This window comes from Armigeres subalbatus, chromosome 3 (assembly GCF_024139115.2).
Source record: "Armigeres subalbatus isolate Guangzhou_Male chromosome 3, GZ_Asu_2, whole genome shotgun sequence".
In the NCBI taxonomy this organism is placed as follows: Eukaryota; Metazoa; Arthropoda; class Insecta; order Diptera; family Culicidae; genus Armigeres; species Armigeres subalbatus.
In genome coordinates, this window is record NC_085141.1 from 140965904 (window position 1) to 140978334 (window position 12431).

General features: G+C 36.6%; 1 protein-coding gene across 7 annotated transcripts in view; it reads left to right on the forward strand.

The window, feature by feature from the left end:
- LOC134226931 (CDC42 small effector protein homolog) overlaps positions 1–12431 on the forward strand; it is a 104275-nt gene that overhangs the window by 41788 nt on the left and 50056 nt on the right. For all 7 annotated transcript variants that reach the window (XM_062708054.1, XM_062708055.1, XM_062708056.1 and 4 more), the window contains one exon: positions 7981–8030. The gene's annotated coding sequence lies outside the window, so the exon portion shown is untranslated. The remainder of the gene's footprint in view (positions 1–7980; positions 8031–12431) is intronic.

The window sequence follows — 12431 nt, forward strand, 5'->3', positions numbered from 1 at the left end:
ATTCTTCGATCCGCTAGAACTATTGTCATTGTCATTGTCATTGTTCACCATCCACGGCAAAATCATCATCCAGCATTATTGGCGTTCTAAATGTGACTGGGACGAAGAAATCGATTCCGATTCCTGGGATCTGTGGAAGCGGTGGACAAAACTGTTGCCACAAGCAGAGGAGATCCGGATCCCCCAAACAATATTACATATTGGAAGGAAATTCCGGTTAATGCTGGTACATGTCCTGCAGGGTGCCAACGACTTTTCGAATTTCAAAAACGGGTAGTGCTCAATAGTTTCATCTCCTCGAAAAAAAGTCCCTATGCAAAATTTCAGCTCAATCGCACAATTCGACAAAAGCGGTCAAAGTTTGACTTTTTTGAAACACGAAAATTTCCCAAGGGGAGGTACAAGAAAATTTCGAAGTCGTCGTGTCTTAGAAATGCATGAAACGTGGAGATCTAGTGTTATCTAGAAAAAAAATCGAAAAAAAATACTCCTAGTTATTCACGTAGTGTTTGTGAATGCTGGCCGCCGACGCTTTGGAGTATTGTGCGGCGAACTCTTCGGCATTCCGATTCTTCATAAATTGGGCCGAACCGGGAGAGCTTGTCAATCCGAATGTCGCTACATCCATGACGTGAATGCTTGGTGGATCCTCCGGCTTTTGAGCTTGAGCTTGATTGACTGCTCGTAGTTGCTACTCCATTATGACCAGATCAGCTGTTCTTGCACAGGGAACCAACAGATGTTTGCTTGGGACTAGCACACATCTTCAATGTACAAGTACTGGTGATCTCATTTGTTAGGTCATACTGGCGCCTGCCACGTCAGAATGCAAGTCAATATAGGGAAGGAGGAGGAAATGATGATGCAATCACTCGCCCACTGCAAGCCGAATATACCTCTGCACTTGCCACGAGTTCATGCGGAATTTGTTGGAATTTCTGGGTTAGGTTGGAGAGGCAGAGGTCCGTCTTGGTTAACGAGCTGCCAATGTGATAAATAGGAGAAGGTAACTGATGGAATTTCTAATTGGACGTAGGAAACGAGCTCTATATTCATTTCCAATTCTAGCAGATTACTGATAGAATACTCAAGTTGAAGGTATAGGAATAGTAATGGAAACGGTATGGAAGTCCATTTCCAGTTCTAGCGATTGCTAGAACATGAGAAATAAAGAGAAAGATACAAAGTAGGAGAATGGAACGGACCTGGGATTGAACCCACGACCTCCTGCGTATGAGGCAGAAGCAGTAGAGGCATTCCACGGGGGCATGTCAGTCGATCCTGAGCGACCATTTCGAAAATATTTGAAACTCTGCACAGTTTTTCAATTTCATCTAAATCGTCATTTTTCGATATCAAATCTTCATATTGAGTCACGACTAACTTTTCAAAAGGGTGTATGTGAAAATGGTTCAAAAATATTTAAAAAGCTGCACAGCAAAAACGGAATGTTCGATTGTTATGATTTTTTCAGCAAAGTTAGACAACTAAATGGTGATTCTTAAGAAAATGTGCACAGTAAAAAAAAATTTTTTGCCTTTAAAAATATCATTTTGTCACAAAACTCATATATCTCAAAACCCTATCTTTTTCGAACGTATTTTTTTAGGGAAAACGGTCCATTATATTAGCTATCTACCATAAAAATTTGGTGATGGTAAACTAATAAACAAAAAGTTATGACATTTCAAACATTTCACAATTTTCACATTTAGTAAAAAAAATTTTCTGTGTAGGTTATTTCGAGAATTGCAGTTTGATGCAGATTTTATTGTTAAGGGACGTGATTTAAACAAGTTGTTTTCATGACATTTTGATTTAATTATTCATAGCATCTATAAGAAACTTAGACACGATCCAGTGTTGTGATCAAAAGTATTGATAGTGTCATAATTTTCATTGCACGTGACTGGCGAAAAATTCTTTTAATAGTGTTGAAACCTGTTGATAATAACGTTGATAGAAACATATCAGAAATGTTATTTTTAAGACAAAAGCTGCAAAATCAAAGATTTATATACACGTGTACGTCTATAGTTTACCTGCAAAAAATATACCTCTTAGAGAATAGACTTTATGATCGGGAGGAAACGGGTATCTTCAACAACAACAAATGCATGATAGGTACATACCATGACAATGCTCACGAAAAAGCAAAAAAATTACTACTACTAAGGTTGTTAAAGATCTTATAGTAATTTTTTTTCTTCAGTCAAGCAAATGACACCAAACTAGTCAGTAAAAACTTAAAAGTGATTTTGTTTATTGAAATATTACGAACAACATGAGTAGCCGCTTTCTCAACTGTTGTAGGCCGTTTGATGGAAAAAGTGTTCAAAAGAGTTACGAAATCTCACCGAAAGCACCATAGATAAACTGAAAGCGACTGGTTATGCTCCAATGTCCACATTGAATACAAATTTACGCATTTGCACGTCCTGCCGTCTAAACGTTGACAAAAGAGCAATCTGTATATCATCGGTTGAGCAGAGCGCAGGAAGTTCGAAAACGACAGCAACTGAGGAATTGCCAGATGTATCGACAACAACTGAGGAATTACCAGAAGTATTAAGTGCTGAGAGCCTTGCCACCGTACCATCAGCGAAATCTGTTTCAACAAATCAATCGGAAGATGATTGTATCCAAAAGGTCAACATCGAACGCTTTAACGAGGGCATAGCTGGGATAAAAGTGACTCCGATTAAATGGAGTAAGATGGACTACGTTTATTACCCGGAGAAAAAATACCGTGAAATAAACGAAGCTGTACGAAGAAACCTCTTCAAAGTAGGACCTGATGATGTGGAAAATACAGACTACGATGAGGTAATTATAAATATGAAGGAAAGGTTCTCGAATGCAGCCACGACAAGGAAAGAAAAATTATTGATTTTGTCGATGCTGCCAAGTTCGTGGTCTATTCAGGATGCCATTGATGAGTTCAAAACCAATAGAAATACAGTAAAAGAGGCAAAACAATTAAAGAATAACTGTCTTTCAACCAAAAATACTAGGTCTAGTACTGCATTAACAGATGAGACAAAAGAAATAGTAGTTCAATATTTTGAAGATGATGAAGTAAGTCGAGCTATGCCTGGTCAAAAAGATTATGTATCAGTAAAAAAGATGGAAAGCGTCAAGCAATCCAAAAACGATTAATGATGACGACTTTGAAAGAAGCGTACACACGCTTCAAGGAAATTCACGATAATATTAAAATAGGTTTTTCCTCATTTGCAAGCCTTCGGCCAAGGCAATGTAAGCTTCTTTCCAATTCAGGAACACATAATGTGTGTGTGTGCACAACCCATGAGAATATTAATCTTATTTTACATAGTTTGAAAAGAATCAATTTAACAAAGGATATTAAAATGTTAACTGGTAGTCTTTTGTGTGAAAATACAACATCAAATTGCTATCTACGATCTTGTTCGGATTGTCCAGATTCTTCATCATTGGAAAATACTTTATTCGCTGAGTTTGAAGAAAAATATATTGATCAGTTATCATTTGAGCAATGGGTGACCACGGATAGGTGTGACATAGAAACTATTGTAAAACCTGTAGATGAGTTTGTGTCATATTTTTGCTTGAAATTAGAAAGTTTAATCCCTCACGATTTCATTAAAACAGAACAATCCAGCTTTAAAAAAAAACGAAAAATACATTACAAAATGGTGAATTTTTAGTCATTTGTGATTTTTCTGAAAATTACAGCTTTGTATTGCAAGATGAAGTGCAGTCCCATCACTGGAACGTACAACAAGCTACAATTCATCCATTCGTTATTTATTTTAATGGAAGTACGCAAATTGAACACTTAAGTTTTATTATAATTTCCGAAGATTTAAGACACGATTCAGTATCCGTAAACTTGTTCATTGAAAAATGATTAACTTTTTACGCGTTGATAAGCATAAAGAAGTCAAAAAGATATATTTCATGTCTGATGGAGCAGCGTCGCAGTACAAAAATCGTAAGAATTTTTCGAGCCTATGTCAATTTAAATCGATGGACGGAATGGATGCAGAATGGCCTATTTATGCTACATCAAATGGCACAGGTCCTTGTGATGCTATTGGAGGAACAATAAAGCGCATGGCCACAAGAGCAAGTTTAGCCAAAGAACGTGAGCATCCAATTAAAACTGCGAAAGAACTTTTGATTGGGCAAATCGTAGAAAAGAAAAAGATTTAACCAAATTATCATTTTGTTTTACTACTACTGAAGAGTACGAAATAAAGGCTTCAGAGCTCAGCGAGCAATTTAATAACGCGAAAACGATCCAAGGAACCCAAAATTTCACTGTTTCATTCCATTGTCGGAAAATAAAATTAAAGCAAAACTATACTCAAACTGTGCTGATAATAATTCAAAAGTGTTCGATATTTTAAAAAATTGAATAAAATAAATAAAAATAAGTATTAATAAACTGTTTTCATGATATCATAACCCATACCAAAATTCAAACCCAAAACTCTTAGAGTTTCTATAACAACATTGTGTAACTGCCACATTTAATTTAATACTTAGGATAATATTAATTCATTTTTATTTATTTATACATATAATATTTATACATATAATATACATAATATCGATGAATACATAAATATGGAATATCATACAAACAACTTGTTTAACTCACGCAAGGCCCTTAACAATAAAATCAGCATCAAACTGCAATTCTTGAAAAAAAAAATACACGGAAATTTTTTTTTGTTTACTATATGTGAAAATTGTGAAATGTTTGAAATGTCATAACTTTTTTGTTTATTAGTTTACCATCACCAAATTTTTATGGTAGATAGCTAATATAATGGACCGTTTTCCCTAAAAAAATTACGTTCGAAAAAAGATAGGGTTTTGAGATATTTGAGTTTTTGTGACAAAAATGATATTTTTAAAGGCAAAAAATTTTTTTTTTACTGTGCACATTTTCTTAAGAATCACCATTTAGTTGTCTAACTTTGCTGAAAAAATCATAACAATCGAACATTCCGTTTTTGCTGTGCAGCTTTTATATAACTTTTTACCCATTTTCACATACACCCTTTTGACAAGTTAGTCGTGACTCAATATGAAGATTTGATATCGAAAATGACGATTTAGATGAAATTGAAAAACTGTGCAAAGTTTCAACTCAATAGAAAATCATGAATTAAAATTTTTCTTAAATTTTGATGCTGTTGCTTGGAATCGCTCAGTAGCAGTAGCCATATGACTACCAAGCCCGCTTCGAAACAAGAGAGATCACTCACTGAACTGATTAATTTTATTACCGGCCGCGCAATGCAGAACACAATAATTCGGCCGACCGCGCGATCGTTCTGCTGTCCGGAACAAGAGAGATCACGCACTGAACTGATTAATTTTATTACCGGCCGCGCAATGCAGAACACAATAATTCGGTCGACCGCGCGATCGTTCTGCTGTCCGGAACAAGAGAGATCACGCACTGAACTCACTTGGTGGATCCTCCGGCTTTTTCCGAAAAATGAACCGCTGCTTCAGCTTGTCCTTTGCATTGCCTCTCGTTCAATGTGGCGTCGCAACAGGGCTCTAAAATTGGTCAATTTTTGTGGAATTCTGTGCAAAACGAATTAAAAAGAAGCAGAAGATGTTCGTGAAGCGAGTCATTCTCAATTTTTTATAAGTTGGTATTCGACGACAATCAAAACATGTTTTTATGAATTTTAGAGCAAGAATTATATTGTTGATTGTTATTTTGTTTACTTAAAATATTAATGCATTTTTTGTGCCACTGCCAGACTGGCAGTGCCAGTAACTGTCTATCTCTAATACCTAGATGGAAAGAAAAAGCCAATTCTTGCGCTTCAACCAGCGCGGATTTAATTTACTCTGAACTCTCAAACGATTGTTTGCCTTCTTCTACTAAAGTGGCTCCCAGAGTCCAGTCAAATAATGCGACAACATAAAACTTAACGCCTAACACTAACATTAGTACTATAATAGTGTGAAAAATATGAACGAAGGGTTGCAAAAACACTGTTTAATAATGAATGTGCAACTTGAAATGACCAGCTGCATTGGCGTTCGTAATTAAATTAAATTATTATGCGTGAGAAAAAACAAATTCAGTACGACGTGATTTATAGCGCTATGCATTGAATTATGCTCGATATGCCTGAGGCGTACGACACAAAATATCTACCTTTCTGGGGGATTTGGCTTTTTTTCTTCGTAGCATATAGTGGAAACAACACCGAGTGGAGGGCCTCGTTCAATCTACTGCCTATTCTCTATATGTGCTATACTTTGTGGAAAGGCTCGGCAACAAATGCGCCGTGAGTCTACTAGTGGTTGGTTGGCACAGAAGTCAAATGTTCGAAACATCAAGAAGTTTTGGATAGCGCAAGCGCGCAACATACGACTTTGTGAGTTGTATGCCGCCGATTTTGCTTCTGTCATGTTTACACTTCAACACTGTCCCCTTTCGAATATAATGTCATATTAAAGTGGTTCTCTTCTCACCCAAAGTTCAAAGTGACACATTACTTATGGATACAGCAGCAGAATAGGCTTCCCTGAGTTCAAGAGACACTCGGTCGCCATAATCATAGCACAACCAATTCACGATTTTTTACATTCAGACTGATGATATAGCTACTTGATATAGACAATCTTGACATGAGATGTTATATACATTATTTGCAGTGAAAATAAGATATGTGAGCTTTGATGTCAAGCTACTCTATATCAAGTGATATAACTCGTAGTCTGGAAGGCACATTAGTTTTCAAAACCGATTGTTATTGGTATGGATACATGTTATGAATCCAAGGAGCAGTAACCCTATACAGCAAATAGTTTTGAAAATTCAACAACATATAAAATTGCCGCTAATTTCAACAACGAATAAACATGCGATACTTTAAACTTGTTTTGATTTATATAAAAGACTAGTAAGATCAATCGAATGTTGTGTTTATTTAGTTGCGTTTATGTGCAATGCTCCATGAAAATACATTTAAAATCACAACACATTTTTATCTGTGTAGTAATATTAAATTTAAATTTGTGTTTGTCCGAATTGTTATATAAAAATGTTGCAAAATTAACTGAAATACAGTTCGAATAAAATAATTTATTATTTGAAATTATAAATTCATTAGGGATTTTAATCATAGTCGAAAAAGCAAGGACTTGCTCCATTTGGACTGTGCCACAGAAACCGCATTCAGTCATTCTTCAAGCCAACATTCAAGAGACTTCAAGGGGGCGTCAGGGGAGGAAATTCAGGTCACTGGCATTTTTTTATGTTGCTTTTCCTTCCTCCTGTTGTGTCGGATTGTGTGCGCATGATTTTCAGAACGATTTCCTTTTACTTTCACTTTTGCAGATTACGAGGCGAATAAACTATAGAAGGCAGGCCACGACACCGGCATCGAGTCGAGTCGTGCCGAGTTGTATCTAACAGTACCTGAAGGTATTTTGTGATACTTTTTTTTTTGAGTTGCACTTTTCCAGTTTGATACCTTTGCTCTTTTCGTGATGTCCAGCGCGCATAGGGCACTGCGATGAATTGATGTCTAGACTTGCTGGTTTGCTGATGGAGTAGATTTTATAAAATGTTACAATTGACGACAAGCTGGAAAGCAGTGATTTCCGGATATCAGATGTCTTTTGTTGCAGATGCTAGATCGACTTCAGAAGTTTGAATATCAAAAAGACTGAATCACATTCAGTGCACATAACCGTCAGACAACCTATTGGATGCAAATTCCCATTTCAAGATTTAATTTGCTTCCATCTCCAAGACCATCAACTTGTTGCACTTGAACGACTTCCTTATTCGGAGAATATTTTTGCTTCTTTAAAGCTTTTTGGATCACGTTACATATGCTGCATTATTTCCTCCATGACTATGTGGACTGTATTTAATTTACATTAAAATGTCATGTGTCAAATCATCATATATGTATTCATGTTTAAAATATTGTTTCTTTACCATTCCAGGGAGAAAAACAGACTGAAAGAGGCCTTTCTTCTCATGCGACAAGTTTTCGGTAAGTTTTTCTTATTAAGCTAATTATACTACTCGAAGTGGAAGAAAACTGGAAAAATGTAGCAGTTTGTTCACTTTAGTTCCTTTTTTGGCGACTATGGAAGAATATCTATTTATTCAAATATAAACGATAATCTTCACCAGAGAGGAAACCCTTACAATATGTTTTCTGTTTGAACCAAAAAATATTTCAAAAATATTTGAATTGAAGTTAAGTTTGCGAATGTAACAAAATTAGGAGCCAAAACCGATACTTAAGTGAAGTAATGTAAAAACAGAACCAATTCGCCTTCTCTCAAAATGTTATTTACGTAGTGTAATTGAAACATCTGGGGTTAGACTTTTGAAGAAACACTTCATCATATTTTATGTTTAATCAAACTTGTATGAAGCTTATCAATGTTTTCGGTTCAAGAAATATGTTAACGCTTTTACAAGAAATTCCGGATGAAATAAAAGAGCGTCACGCAGCGCCCATAATATTTTGTGTTGTCGTCAACGCCAATTGGGGGTACCAAGCAGCAAATAACCTATGAAACGAATAAAAGTTAAAATAATGAGCATTTCTGAGTATTTTTGAAATGGCTGTTATTCACTTTGCCAAACCTCCACCGAAGAACGACTTAATAATTAACGTTGCGATCACTATACTGCCAGTAACCGCATATTTGTCCCATCTTTGCTGGGTTTCATTTTCATATTTCAGATATGCGATTACAGACAGTATACGGAGTGATGCAACAGCGATTTCCGCGACACAATTTTTGTCATCTGATTTTTAATAAGGATTGGTTTTGATCACCGTTTGCATTTTTCCGTCTACGATATTCTGAAAGTGAATAATTACGCCTCCTAATCAATCCGCTTATTTTTTTTCATATAAATGTATAATGTTTCCCAGTTTCGACTATTTGAAAGGTTAAAGTTCTCAGAAAGGTTTTATACCAAACTTCTGGATCCCATCCGCCCGAATAGGAAACGCCTGAAAAGACAAAGAACCCGGAAACACTTTTCGCCCACACTCTACATCATCCACGGATTTGTTCCCATTCCCGAATTGAATTCGGAACAAACCTAAAGGGGACATTTCGAAAATTAAGCATGTATTCAACATTATTCGCTCCAAAGGCGCTGTATTATGGAAAGCCCCATCGAAAATCGTAAATTTTGAACGAAATCTATCAGAATCATTACCTTCACGTTTTCGATGACACAAAATCGACATGACACACATAAATCGACTAAAGTTTCGCCGTCACGTCATCCTCTCGGGGCAAGGGTGACCCGCCTCGAGCAAAACAAAAATCATATTTTTTCATGTTCCAGCTCATGGCACGATGTAGGTCAGCAGTATCAATATCTGCTCGAAGCCGGTGCAATCTTGAAGGCCCATCACCCGGCCCGAATCGATGATGCGATCGATGGGTGGATGTGTGGTTATGGTTTATAATGCCATATAATAATAAAACAATGTAGCGAGCCTCCACATTGCGAACCACGCTGCCAGCTCAGTCACGTCACGAGTTCATCCAACCACTTTAAGCGAAGGGATCAAGCAATCGCGTGGTCAGCTCAGTATGAAAGGGAAAACGTAAACCTAATATTTTTATTGAATGGTTTTATGGTTTATTTTGACGATCGAATGAGTGTTTTTCCACTGAAAGGAAACTCGCATCCAAGTCTTAACAAATAGCGTACGCTCAGATGGTCGTTATTGTGATTCACGGAATTTCTCGACTAAGATGTGAATAGAGAAGACGTTCCCATGAGTTTTCGCGTGTGATTTAATTGAATTATTTAAGTCCTACAAAACAGATAGGATTGTCACTTTTGGTATAAAGTATTTTTAAAATTCAAGAATTAGATTCATTTTTAGTATTTGACTTTAACGTTTGTTAAACGCTCGAAGAGCTTGTAAATTCTTGTCAAATTATCAAAGTTATATTTATTTTGAATGTTCCCCAGTGAATAACTAAAGAAACAAAACATTCATAGGCCAAAGCGTTTTTTAGACTTAATTATATAATCTGGATTAACGATTATGCTGTGCAAAGATAGTCGAACGGTTAGATGTGATCATCCTTCGATGGATACGAATTGGGATAAGCAAAGTCTAAACATTGGCAATCGACAGCTGCTAAAATGGGAAGTTTTCGTACTTTTAATGACTACCATTACGATAGAGATAAACACCGCACATTGCTGAAGGCGTATACAAATCATGAAAAATCCAAATGCCTCGAGGAAATCTATGACATATGCTATGAAGGAAATTGATGAATTATTGGCCACAAGCAACAACTGGTGTGGTTAAATAGTTGATTGCAAAATAATATATCATTAGATGGTTAGTCCGTTGATTTGCAGAGACGTATAGATTGTATATTGCGTCACATCCAAGGATAGCCGGCGTGTTGTCTGATTGCACACCTCAGCGAATGTGTTAAAACAGTGACAAAATGTCAAACATTAATCACCTAATCTGCCAAAATACTCTCTGATTTCAAAAACATCTGTGGTCTGCTGGGTGACGATTTGAATTGTGAATTTCTAGCGCGTACAACTGTGACCTTTCAAGTTCTTCGGTTGGCGCTCTGAAACTGTTACATGACTTTATGGGTATGCATCATTGCAATATTGATTCCGATAAAGATCATATATCAATTGACTACACTCGATGAGTTGATGTTATGTATGCATGCGAACAAGAGTAATGGTCACGGAACACAGTAGGGGACCTTGTTGTCAATATCATTGTTTGCTTATTCACAAGTCTGGGAGTTGACGACTGAAATTTTGCTATTAAGATTGATCTCATGATGGGAGAAAATGGTCTGATTTTTTGCCAACAGACTTAAACTCACTTGAATTTTTATTCAATGGAAGCTACATTTATGCGTATATCTTGCTTATACGCGTTCCTGTTGGAAATAATAATAAAGACAGATTTGTTGTACGGTGCCCCACATAAAAAAGTTTTGTCATAATTCACTAAAAGATGGGAAGTTCCAGTTGAAAATAGGGGCTTAGCAGCAGTGTTGTCCTACACTCAGGGCAAAAAATTCTACTCTTTAATTTTACTCCATCTAAACGATTTTATAGTCTTATTAACTAAGTAAGTTCAACTAATCGAAAGATATTTGAAGTTTTTAAATGTCATGTAAAACTGTCAAAAAATGCAGCAAGGCGGCAATGGCTCGGCCAAAAAGAAGAATAAGAATGCCATCCATGCAAATTATTTTTTTCAGCATCTTCCTCTGATGCGGGTTCATGATTCTGATACCGACGGAACATTTTTGCCGAGCGCCTGGCGACAAAGCAATAAAAACGAATTTGATTTGTTTAATATTTTGGCTGTGCATATGCACAGCATATGTTTCGAAATGGACAAATTGATATGAAATTTGCGAAAAAGAATCCACGCGTCTTGGAGGGACTCGAACCCTCAACCTCCTACTCTCTAGATAGGCGTGATAACCCCTACACAACAAGACCACTTAAAGGTCACGTTTGCGGAAAAGCCATCAGAATCCGAATCCGAGGTACTCGTTGAGCGCAATTGCTGATGAAGCTGTGTTTGGATGCTAATGCTATACATAACTAAATACTCATTCTACTCGGTTGGCATTGCACAAATCAATGCGTGTGAAAGAGTTGGCTTTAAAGATAGATTGCGAGAGTTCAGCTTTGTGCCTGGTGTTGGAAATTTGATCTCATCAGTAGCCTTCTGAGCTGTGAAGGACGATAGAGGTCCTTCTTAGCTTAGTAGGGAAAGCACTTTTCTAGCGTACCGGTTTCGTGGGATCAAACCTCACCGAAGGAAGTGGCTACCCTCCAATAAATTTTTCGAACATAGTTTCGGACATAGTAGATAGTAAATATTATTGAGTTTAAATAAGGTTGACAAATTACTGTAGAATTTATTAGTCGATTGATATATGAATCTTCAAAATCCATCGAAAGATAAAGGCGCTATTAACGTAGTATCAAGTAGAAGGTTGTATTCAAGACACGACCGTAAGATTACGTAAAAGTTGATGCTTAGCAGCTGGGACCGTTACCGATACCATCGTTGCGATGAACTGCTCTGCCGTTCTATACACAATTGTCCCATGTTACCTTTGATGAAAAATCTCAAACGCGAGTCAATTTGTCCCACTGAAAAAAAATAAGTTGTTGTTTGATGATAATTGAGACTGAAAACCGTTTAAATAAGTAGCGATTCGTTTTATGTCCTGAAATAGTATTGCGCTCATGACATCCCAAAAATATTTGTCAAATATCAAGATCCAATCGATTCTGAAATAAGTGGGACAAATTGACTCGAGTTTGGATTTTTTCAGCAAAGGTAATATGGGACAAATATGCGTAGAACGGCAGTGTAATCAGGTAATTGTGATTT